At 43.0% G+C, this 12,204-nt stretch overlaps 1 pseudogene; it reads right to left on the bottom strand.

Moving 5' to 3' along the window:
* Positions 1-7,431: 7,431 nt before the first annotated feature.
* Positions 7,432-8,846, bottom strand: LOC123725254 (uncharacterized; annotated as a pseudogene).
* Positions 8,847-12,204: the final 3,358 nt, after the last annotated feature.

The raw sequence follows: 12,204 nt of genomic DNA, 5'->3' as shown, positions 1-12,204 counted from the left end.
TAGGACATTGTCAGCAACACTGCCTTCGCGAAAGTATTCAGATCTTGACTTTTTCCACGTTATTGTTACACGGGGTGGAGGAGGTGAACCCAAGTACAGACTCAGATGAGGAGGTATTTATTGAAAAGCAGGGGGAAATGGGGTGCAGGCCAGGGGGAGTTTGGGCGGGTAGCAGGGAACCAGGAACTGAGGCTGCGGCCGGGGCAAGTGGAGTAGGGGCAGGGTAAGCAGGTCCAGAGCGGAATCCAAGGAAACAGTAGAGCAGAAATCCAGGGCAGGGAAGCAGGACTGATGAGAAGAGGAACTGGAGACAGGGATCAGAGTCAGAGCGGACAGAACTGTAGCGGAGAGAAAAGCAGCGTCAGGCTTGGGAAAACAGGCACCATGGGATAACAAGATCATTGCTGGAACAAATGGCTTGAAATGCAGACTGACTGAGCAGAGGCTACGACCTGGCAGTGTGGACGTGGCAGGGCTGAGTATTTGTAGAGGTCTTTATTATGGAACAGGTTGCAGCTGGTGGGGATCTGCTCTGACTCCAGCACACCTGTCTCCACTCACACTATCAGATACACCCACACAGAGAAAGAGGGAGAGCCATGAGGTCGAAGGAATTGTTTGTAGAGCTCAAAGACAGGATTGTATCAAGGCACAGATCTGGGGAAGGGTACCAACACATTTCTGCTGCATTGAAGGTCCCCAAGAACACAGTGGCCTCCATTCTTAAATGGAAGTAGTTTGGAACCACCAAGACTCTTCCTAGAGCTGGCCACCCAACCAAACTGAGCAATCGGGGGAGAAGGGCCTTGGTCAGGGAGGTGACCAAGAACCCGATGGTCACTCTGACAGAGCTCCAGAGTTCCTCTCTTGAGATGGAAGAAACTTCCAGGAGGACAACCATCTCTGCAGCACTCCACCAATCAGGCCTTTATGGTAGAGTGGCCAGACGGAAGCCTCTCCAGTAAAAGGCACATGAAAGCCTGCTTGGAGTTTGCCAAACGGTACCTAAAGACTCTCAGACCATGAGAAACAAGATTCTCTGGTCTGATGAAACCAAGATTGAACTCTTAGGCCTGAATGCCAAGCGTCACGTCTGGAGGAAACCTGGCACCATCCCTACGGTGAAACATAGTGGTGGCAGCATCATACTGTGGGGATGTTTTTCAGAGGCAGCGATTGGGAGGCTTGTCAGGATCGAGACAAAGGTGAACGGAGCAAAGTACAGAGAGATCCTTAATGAAAACCTGCTCTAGAGCCCTCAGGACCTCAGACTGGTGCGAAGGTTCACCTTTCAACAAGACAACAACCCTAAGCACACAGCCAAGACAACACAGGAGTGGCTTCAGGACAGCAGAGGTCTAAGGAACTGCATGTCAGTGCTAGGGGTGTCACTACAGACCCAGGTTCGATCACAGCTGGCCGTGATCGAGAGTTGTCCGGGTTAGGGGAGGGTTTGGCCCGGGGTAGGCCGTCACTGTAAAATAAGAATTTATTCCTAACTGGCTTGCTTCGTTAAATAAAAGTTAAATAAAAAATGTGAGTCTCAATGTCTTTGAGTGGCCCAGCCAGAGCCCGACTTGAACCCGATCGAATATCTCTGGAGAGACCTAAAAATAGCTGTGCAGCAATGCTCCCCATCCAACCTGACAGAGCTTGAGATGAATGCGAGAAACGCCCCAAATACAGGTGAGCCAAGCTTGTAGTGTCATACTCAAGACTCGAGGCTGTATTTCCAAAGGTGCTTCAACAAAGTACTGATTAAAGGGTCTGAATGTCTAAACTAGTTTTTGCTTTGTCATGTGTGTAGATTGATGGGGAAAAAATATTTTGTCAATTTTAGAATAAGGCTGTAACATAACAAAGCTTGGAAAAAGTCAAAGGGTCTGAATACTTTTCGAATGCACTGTATGTAGCCTACCCAAGCCTGATCCTTGAGGTGTTGTTTTTGTGTTATTACCATTGCACCATATCATGTAGACATATAGGCCTAGGTGCTCTACAGCTTAGTGTATGTTCCCTACACTGTAAAAAATGTACTGTACAAATTACAGTAAATTAACGGCAAAAAAGTTGCCAGTAAAAGATTTTTTGTAAATTAGATTTACATGTTGCTGTAGCTGTATTACAATAACTTACTGTTTATAAATAACAGCAATTTGCTGTATTTTTACAGTACCTTTACACCTTTTTGATTACAATATATTATTTTGCTTCTATTTTACAGTAATTTTTCGTATCTACGAAATGTACAGGATTTACTTGGCAATTCGAATTGCCATTAACTTACTGTCATTTATTTTATAGTCTTTTTGCTGTAAACCTACAGTTATCTGTTGTGCTTTTACAGTAACATATGACATTTACAGATAAAATATGCCAATAGTACTGTAAACTTCTAAAACATTTGCATTACCAAAACAGGTAAACACAATACAAATAATATGTTAAGAATGGTTTAATTTAAACAAACCAAAAAAGTGGCACATTCAATAAGCTCCCATAGTACAATTTCACCGTCGGTCGGTGGGAAATGCCAATAAACGGTAGCCAAATGGGCTGCATCACAAACGCCTCAATTACAAACCTACACTTTTCCTCTACTGTAGCACCTATCAAAAAGTGTACATCTGAGAATGATTCATCAGGACAGAATACAATTGTTAATCTGAATAGTATTGGTATGACATAACTTCACAAAGTCAAGGGTTTCTATTATAGCATTAGTTAGGATGGATGCAACCACTTCATATACAAAACTGAAACATCTTCCTTTACAAATTGAAAAATTGTGCAAAAATATGTTTAATGATATTCCAGCTGGTATGTGACTAGTTTGTCACAAGGCTATTCTGCATTCAGATGCAAAGCCATTTTTTTCAAATGTATCAATCTTCAAAATAGATCAACATCCTGAATAAGGTGCATGTTTATAACTGTTCCTGCATAGAAAGTGACAGAATCTTTGGACACTGTGTTAACAAACCTCCAGATGAGCTTCAACGCCTGGTTTACCAACTACTTCTCAGATAGAGTTCAGTGTGTCAAATCGGAGGGCCTGTTGTCCGGACCTCTGGCAGTCTTTATGGGGTGCCACAGGGTTCAATTCTCGGGCCGACTCTTTTCTCTGTATACATCAATGATGTCGCTCTTGCTGCTGGTGATTCTCTGATCGACCTCTACGCAGACGACACCATTCTGTATACTTCTGGCCCTTCTTTGGACACTGTGTTAACTAACCTCCAGACGAGTTTCAATGTCATACAACTCTCCTTCCGTGGCCTCCAACTGCTCTTAAATGCAAGTAAAACTAAATGCATGTTCTTCAACTGATCGCTGCCCGCACCCAACCGCCCGCCCGTCTAGCATCACTACTCTGGACGGTTCTGACTTAGAATATGTGGACAACTACAAATACCTAGGTGTCTGGTTAGACTGTAAACTCTCCTTCCAGACTCACATTAAGCATCTCACATTAAGCACCACTTACCTTTTGAGACACAACCAGAAATGACCAAAGATGACAAAAGTCAGAAAAAAAGGAGACATCAGCCTGAATCAGAGCCTCTAGATTCTGATGAAGACAGCGGGGATGAATATGACCTTCATCATGAGCCGCTACAGGTTCCCACATCTCCTACAGTACCTGAGGAGAGGGATGCTGAACCAGCGAGAGAGTGGGAACACAGGCCCCCACCAGTGAAACAGACAGTTGCAGTGCCAGTCCCTGATACGCAACCAGCACAGCCTCTGGTTGAAAAGCGGCTGGAGGAGACAACAACAGTTAAAAACCTGCCTGCTGAGGAGATGAACTTGCCTGCTGAAAATTTGCCTGATGATCGTCCACCAAGTGCCTTTCCTTCATTTACTGCTGCTGCTGAACCTGAGGAACCAGCCTACCAGCTGCCACAAAGAGAGAGACACCCTCCAAGACGTATCACCTATGATCAGCTTGGTATCCCTTCCTGCTACAGTATCCAGCCACAGCCACAGTTGTTCCCTGTTTACTCTGCACCAGGACTGGTTCCATGGCTGCCATCACTACAGCAATGTTACTTTCACCCACCTTACATGTATGGGCTTCAGCAAACATGAGGCTACAGAGTTGACATGTTTAACCATGGACTACTGACTGATTTCACAGACTGTCACAAGAGACAATTTGCAGACTATGCATATAGATCATTAAAATTGATGGACTGTTGATCAATAGTATGAGAAAAGACTGCTTATGAACTGTTTATACAGCTGGTCAACAGATATGGACTGTGAAAATAACTTGTTAGTTATATTTGAACTGTGACCCTTGACCTCTGCTCAAGTACTACCTTACAGAAGAGGATTTCCTAGGTCCAGTGCATACAGACTGTTGAAGAAGACAATGTTGGTAATGTTGGGACAACATTTATTTTGTCGGGGAGAGTGTGACAAGTTAAAGGAAATACTCATAGCCTGTTATACATTAAAAAGTATTAGTAAGTTCATAGTATGTGAGGATCTTAAAACATCTAAGGTTAAAAAGTTCATGCATTCTGTATTAGTTGATAGAGATTGATAACGTTCATATAATTGTGTTAAAAAGTTAAAATCCATCAAGCGTAGAAAGGGTAAGAATTGTAAAAGGAATGTGGAAACGTTATATTGATTACTTTATTTTGTGGTGCTTAATTGAAGGGGGAACGTGTTAATCTGTGATCTACTAAATGCCCTTAATCTATGAGCCTGAGATCGATTGCTCTGGTCTCCACCCAAGTTCGCGGGGAAATCGCGGTCTTTTCCTTATTGCAGTAAAAGTTCTCAGTGAGGAAACAATACCATTTCACTCTCGTGATTATTTCGCCCCTTTTTCAGGTACGTTATTGATGATAAAACAGAGTCATTTAAATGTAATAACTCGCTAACATGTCAAGAGTGTTTAAGGTGTGTCTTAGTAACATCTTGAGGAAGTTAGAGTTAAGTTTGCAGAGTAATATGAGCCCTGCTCGGTTGCAGCGAAGGCTAGATTCGTACTGAGAGTAGCTGCCATTTTATGTCGATCGTGAATTAACATGTGCGTTGTTAATAACATATTTTGCGGTGTTATTTGTATAATGGTTTTTCAAACACTTTATTGACTGTTGATAAATTGAGTTATGGTTTACTGAGTTAAAGCTTTGTGCTTGACAGTTATATTGAAATTAGTGTATGTTTCAGTGAATTACAGAGTATACTGTTGTGACTTGAATAAGCCTTCTACCCTACAACACTAGCTCTTTCCTGTAGATCTGTTGTTTTGTAAAATGTGTTACTTTGGTAAAATGATTGCAGTAAAAGTTCTCAGTGAGGAAACAATACTGTATCACTCTTGTGATTATTTCTCCCCTTTTTCAGGGGCGTAACACCAGCAGGTATATTTCACTGGTCATCCCCAAAGCCAACTCCTACCTTTAGCCGCCTTTCCTTCCAGTTTTCTGCTGCCAATGACCGGAACAATTGCAAAAATCACTGAAGCTGGAGTCTTATATCTCCCTCACTAACTTTAAACATCAGCTGTCAGAGCAGCTTACCAATCATTACACCTGTACATAGCCCATCTGTAAATAGCCCACCCAACTACCTTATCCCCATACTGTTATTTCTTTCTCCTTTGCACCCCAGTATCTCTACTTGCTCATTCATCTTCTGCACATCTATCACTTCAGTGTTAATTGCTAAATTGCAATTATTTCGCCACTATGGCCTATTTATTGCCTTACCTCCCTAATCTTACCACGTTTGCACACACTGTATATAGATTTTTCTATATACAGTGTGTTATTGGCTGTACGTTTGTTTATCCTATGTGTAACTCTGTGTTTGTGTCGCACTGCTTTGCGCTATCTTGGCCAGGTTGCAGTTGTAAATGAGAACTTGTTCTCAACTGGCCTACCTGGTTAAATAAAGGTGAAATAAAAAAAAATGACAGTTAAGAAAGGCACTGGTATGCTGTATGTATTTTAGCTTTTGAAATAAAAATAACCTTTCAGACAAAGGTAACTGAAATTGCATTGCCTTGCTTTGAGCTAAAAAAAGAGAACATGTATCTTGATTCCTACTAAGAGGTGTATTTTATTTAACTAGGCAAGTCAGTTAAGAACATTCTTATTTACAATGACAGCCTAGGAACAGTGGGTTAACTGCCTTGTTCAGGGGCAGAATGGCAGATTTTTACCTTGTCAGCTCAGGGATTAGATCTAGCAACCTTTCAGTTACTGGCCCCATGCTCTAACCACTAGGCTACCTGCCACCCGTAGTAGGCCTCCTGTCAACTGTTTTTTGTGCAACATGTCTGCCTGGCCTTATCTTAGGAGGCTTATCGTTACCTTCACTCCAAGGTTAAAAGCGGAGTATGTCGTTTTGAGAAGGGTAATTGGACTTCTTAATTATGTGAGATTATGGTTAGAAAAGATCTCAATGGATATGTTGTCCTATTGCCAGATTTTGAATTATGCCCTTCCCAAAATGACATACTCAAGCTTTAATAAGGGTTGAGTAAATGCCAGACATTTCCAAACATCCAAAGTAGCATTACTTCCTTAACAATGTGTCAATTTCAGTGCATACTGGATAATTTTCAAACACTTAAGGTGTGAAACACAAAAAAAGAGTCAACCCTAGTGACAAACCAAAATTACTTGAGCAGGTCACAATTGACTAAAATAAATAAAAATGTACACCCAAGAGGAACTAGCCTATAGCTCTTCAAAGTCCATTATCTTCCTGAGCAGAGTACAAACATGTACATTAATTGTGTGTCTCTTCTTCTTCACTACCTTTCCGCTTTTCTTGCTGACGATCTCTGCTGTGGCGGTCTTCAAGCCAGTGGATGGATTGATTCCAGCAAAACATCTGTGAAAACAAAAAGCACATCCAAACAACATTTTAGAAAGATGATTAGGACCCCTGATGTCTTCAATAGTGTCTAAAGTGTGCTGCATTACCTCTGTCTTTTGTCCCCAGTTCAAATAATGGCTTCACATTGTTTTTATGCTTTGACAATGGAGCCTTTCAAATTTATCAACATATCTTGATTAAATTAACCTGTCAAACCAAGCTGTGATACAAAATGCCTCAGTTTAAAACCCCCCAATGGAATTCTCCCAAGGAAGAAGCATCTTTTTGTTTACCTCTGGATGAACTCCAGGGTGCGTGAAGCCTCCTCTTGGTACAGAAGATTGAAGGTGTAGAATGAGGCAAATAAAAGCTGCCAGCGCTGCCACAAAGTTGGAGTGGACTGACATCACAACCTTCTCAATGCTTATCATCCATTTGGCAGCAGTCATTGTGTCACCTGAAATCAGATCACATTTATGTGATCTGATTTATACAATTTCCTCTGTGAAACATTGCTATTGTAAGGCCTTGTCTAAAAACAATTACTGACACAGAAAGTCTTATTGGATACACTACCTTGAACAATCAGTCTTTGTGAGTTCAACAGAGGACTTGATCCCTCCACATCTGTGGCTGACACCTGAAAGATATAAAACAAAAAATTCTATAACTTTCATATATTTTGAACATTTGGCATATCATAATTTTTTACTTCTAAAATACATACATAGAATACATACATAGAAATGCAGATGAATGTAAAACTCACATCGGCCTTTTAAAATGAGTGCATCTATCCTTTCTTTGAAATGGGCCATCAACACAAGGGCCAACTGCAGTCGCTCCACTCTTTTCAAACCTTGACAGGATGAACCTCTTCATTTGTTCCTTTGTAGCAGAAGTATTGTATGATAATCTTTATTTTTTCTGCCATCGTTGTATACATTTTTTTCCAGGATTGAGACATCTGTCAGTAACTTGAAGTGGTTGTAGAGTTCCTTCTGTAAAAAGGTATGGCCACTTATTTCTCAGTTCAGCTATAGGTGCTGGGCTAGCGTTGATGGCACATCGCTGTAATTAAAATGTTGCTTGAATGAGCTGCGAGAGTTGTCTTCTGTCACCTCCTGCCGGCCCTTCTCTGGAATAAAGTTGCTCCATTTCCTTACGCTTTGCCTCAAGTTCTTCTGTTTCTTCTGTGGGAAAGTCAGGCTGCCATCTTACACAGCTCTATTTGTCAGTTAGTCCCTCTTGCACTGATTATAGTCGATGAGCCTGAGTCTTTTTCTCTTTCTTAGTCGTACTAGAGGATTATCATGATTCTTATGCTCAACGTGTTTTCATCGGATTTAAGAGGGATCCATAGCCACTCCCAATTGTAATGCCATCTTTCATTGTATCAGCGAAGCTTTTCGGGTACTGTTGTACCATCCTCTTGGCTATTGTACGGCAATTTGCTCTGGTCGGATTTGGCTCAATAACTCTCATTGCATCTACTGTAATTCTCACCATCTCTCTTCGTTCTCCCGGGGTTGGCCGTGTGCCAATGCGATGGCTGATCTCAGGTTCATGGGCATTTTGCCCCAAGGGACAGTGAAGTTCCCTGGCCAGATGTCCAGGTCTACAGTACTGGTCGTACTGGTTATTGACCGTGTTGTGCTGGATGTGGATGATGACTTTGAAGAGGAAGGGCTTGATGGCTCAAATGTTGATGTATCCTTGATGGCACCAGCTGTGTCACTCCTTGCTTGTCTTAGAAGTAAAATAGTTGATCAACTCAGAAATCTGAAGTAATAAAATAACAAACATTTCCTCTCAACTGTACCGTACTTGTAAATCTTTTACCAAAATGTAATACTTTCAAATCTCCGTGCATTTAGCAGCTTCCAGCAGTGTATTGGTCTGATGTGCTCCTGTAGGTCTTCTTCTTTAACCTCTTGACGTTACCCTAGGATAGGGGGCGCCACAGCGCATTTTGGAAAAAATTCGTGCCCATTTTCAACGGCCTACTAATCAAACTCAGAAGCTAGGATATGCATATAATTAATACCTGTGGATAGAAAACACCCTAAAGTTTCTAAAACTGTTTGAATGGTGTCTGTGAGTATAACAGAACTCATATGGCAGTCAAAACCCCGAGACTGATTGAAACAGGAAGTGGAATTCTGAATTGTGGACTCAACTTCACGTCGTTGCCTATTATTCACACCGTGAGCTATCGTTATTTGAGCACTTCCTATTGCTTCCACAAGATGTCGCCAGTCTTTACAAAGTGTTTTGAGCCTTCTACTGTCGAAACTCAGTGAATGAGACGCGTTGGAAATTGGTCACAGGGGAGGGCCATCACCATTATGACGCCGGCGGCCCTGTCTACCCCCACCTGGTGGGATTTGGAGGATGATGGAGGCAACAGGGGAAAGAGCCTCAGATCCACAAAGTCCCTTCCACCAGGTGGCTGATGAGATGTTGGCACAACTGCCATATTGCATCCCCATCCCAAAGCCCTTGTTTGGAAATGTACTTCGCCAGACTGCCAAGAACATTGCCCTCATCCAGGCCAATGTGGCGAGACACGGTAGTGATGACACCATAGGCCTTGTTGATCTCTGCATCAGACAGGATGCTCTTACCAGCATACTTGGGGTCCAACGTGTACGCTGCGGCATGTATGGGCTTCAGGCAGAAGTCTTCATGCTTTTTGATGTATTTCAGAACTACAGTTTCCTCTGCTTGGAGCAACAGTGAAGTGAGCAGGGCAGTACGGATTTCTTCTCTTACATCTGCAAGCAGAGTCTGAACATCAGACAGGATGGCATTGTCTCCCTCAATCCGTGCAATGGCTACTGCTATAGGTTTCAGGAGTTTCAGGCTGCTTACCACTCTCTCCCAAAATACATAATCCAGGAAGATCCTCTTGATGGGGCTGTCCATATTGGCAGACTGTGATATGGCCATTTCTTGGAGAAAACTCCTTCCCCTCCAGGAGACTGTCAAACTTGATGACAACACCACCCCAACAGGTATTGCTGGGCAGCTTCAATGTGGTGCTCTTATTCTTCTCACTTTGCATGGTGAGATAGATTTCTGCTATAACTTGATGACCCTTCACATACCTAACCATTTCCTTGGCTCACTTGTAAAGTGTATCCATTTTGTTTTCAGTGCCTTGATGTAATTGAGGAGCAGATTCAATGCATGAGCAACACAGCCAATGGGTGTGATGTGAGGGTAGGACTTCTCCACTTTAGAACAAGCAGCCTTCATGTTTGCAGCATTGTCTGTCACCAGTGCAAATACCTTCTGTGGTCCAAGGTCATTGACTGCCTTCAGCTCATCTGCAATGTAGAGACCGGTGTGTCTGTTATCCCTTGTCTGTGCTCTTGTAGTATACTGGTTGAGGGGTGGAGATGATGTAGTTAATTATTCCTTGCCCACGAACATTTGACCACCCATCAGAGATTATTGCAATACAGTCTGCTTTCTTTATGATTTGCTTGACCTTCACTTGAACTCTGTTGAACTCTGCATCCAGCAAATGAGTAGATAAAGCATGTCTGGTTGGAGGGGTGTATGCTGGGTGAAGAACATTCCGAAATTTCTTCCAATACACATTGCCTGGTGGGCGATATGGAGAACTTTTCTGCTTCCCTTGCTCGCACCCCTTTTCATGCCATTCTGCTGTGGGGAAACCAGTCTAAATCTCTCCGGTCCTCATTGACTTTGATGAAAGCTTTTTGGATGCTACCCTGGCTTCCGAGCTGAACATCCCCACTCAGCCCCTCTCCAATCCCATGGATGCTAGCGCTGGACGGGCGATCTTATGACCGGGTCACTCATAATACCACTCCCATGAACCTACAGGTGTCAGGGAATCACAGCTAGACTATTCAATTTATGCTCATCAAGTCTCAGATTCTTGTGGTTTTGGGATTCTCCTAGCTCCCGCGACACAATCCCCTCATCAACTGGTCTACTGGTGCCATCATGTTCTGGAGTCCGTTCTGCCACGGCCATTGTCTGAAGGCAGCTTAACCTGCCTCAGGACGTCTTCCTGGGGCCTTGGAAGGTGCCCTGGACCTCTCCGCCATCCCCGTGGACGACCAGGCTTCCGCCGCACCGACCCTATGACTGCGGTGACCTTTTCCCTAGCACCACGCTGCCCCGAGGACGTCTGTACTCTTTGTCGGGACCAGAGACCAAGGCTATGGAGACCTACATTGGGGACTGCCTAGCTGCAGGATTTATCCGTTCTGCTTCCTCTCCCGCCAGCGCAGGATTCTTCTTTGTGGAGAAAAAGGACAAGACCCTGCGCTCGTGCATTAACTACCAGGGACTCAATTACATTACTGTTAACCTGTTAGGGCTAGGGGGCAGCATTGACACGGCTGGATAAAAAACATACCCGATTTAATCTGGTTACCACTCCTACTCAGTAACTAGAATATGCATATACTTATTACATATGGATAGAAAACACCCTAAATTTTCTAAAACTGTTTGAATGGTGTCTGTGAGTTTAATTAACAGAACTCAAATGGCAGGTCAAAACCTGAGAGATTCCTTTACAGGAAGTGGCCTGTCTGACCATTTGTTGAACTTGTTTTCCATCTCTATCATTTACTAAGGATCTCTGCTCTAACGTGACACTTCCCACGTCTTCCATAGGCTCTCAGAGCCCGGGAAAAAACAGAATGTCGTCATTCCAGCCCCAGGCTGAAACACATTATCGCCTTTCTCAAGTGGCCCATCAAGAGACACTAGCTTATGCGCGTGACCCCGACCGCCCCCGCCTTTGGGATTTTTTCCTCTGTTTGCCGAAAAGGAGATTCCCTGTCGGAATATTATCGCTTTTCTACGAGAAAAATGACGTAAAAATTGATTTTAAACAGCGGTTGACATGCTTCGACGTACGGTAATGGAATACTTTGAATTTTATTGTCAGGAATTGCGCCAAGCGCGACACTTCTTTACTATTTCGGATAGTGTCTGGAACGCATCGAACAAAACGCCGCTATTCGGATATAACGATGGATTATTTTGGACCAAACCAACATTTGTTATTGAAGTAGCTGTCCTGGGTGTGTATTCTGACGAAGACAACAAAAGGTAATGACATTTTTATAATAGTAAATATGATTATGGTGAGTGCTAAACTTGCCGGGTGTCTAAATAGCGAGCCCGTGATGCCTGGGCTATGTACTTAGAATATTGCAAAATGTGCTTTCACCAAAAAGCTATTTTAAAATCGGACATATCGAGTGCATAGAGGAGGTCTGTATCTATAATTCTTAAAATAATTGTTATGCTTTTTGTGAACGTTTATCGTGAGTAATTTAGTAAAATGTTAGCGAATTCCCG

The sequence above is a fragment of the Salmo salar genome, chromosome ssa11, assembly GCF_905237065.1.
Source record: "Salmo salar chromosome ssa11, Ssal_v3.1, whole genome shotgun sequence".
Classification (NCBI taxonomy): Eukaryota; Metazoa; Chordata; class Actinopteri; order Salmoniformes; family Salmonidae; genus Salmo; species Salmo salar.
The sequence above is the reverse complement of the archived record's forward strand: the minus strand, read 5'-3'. Positions and strand labels throughout refer to the sequence as shown.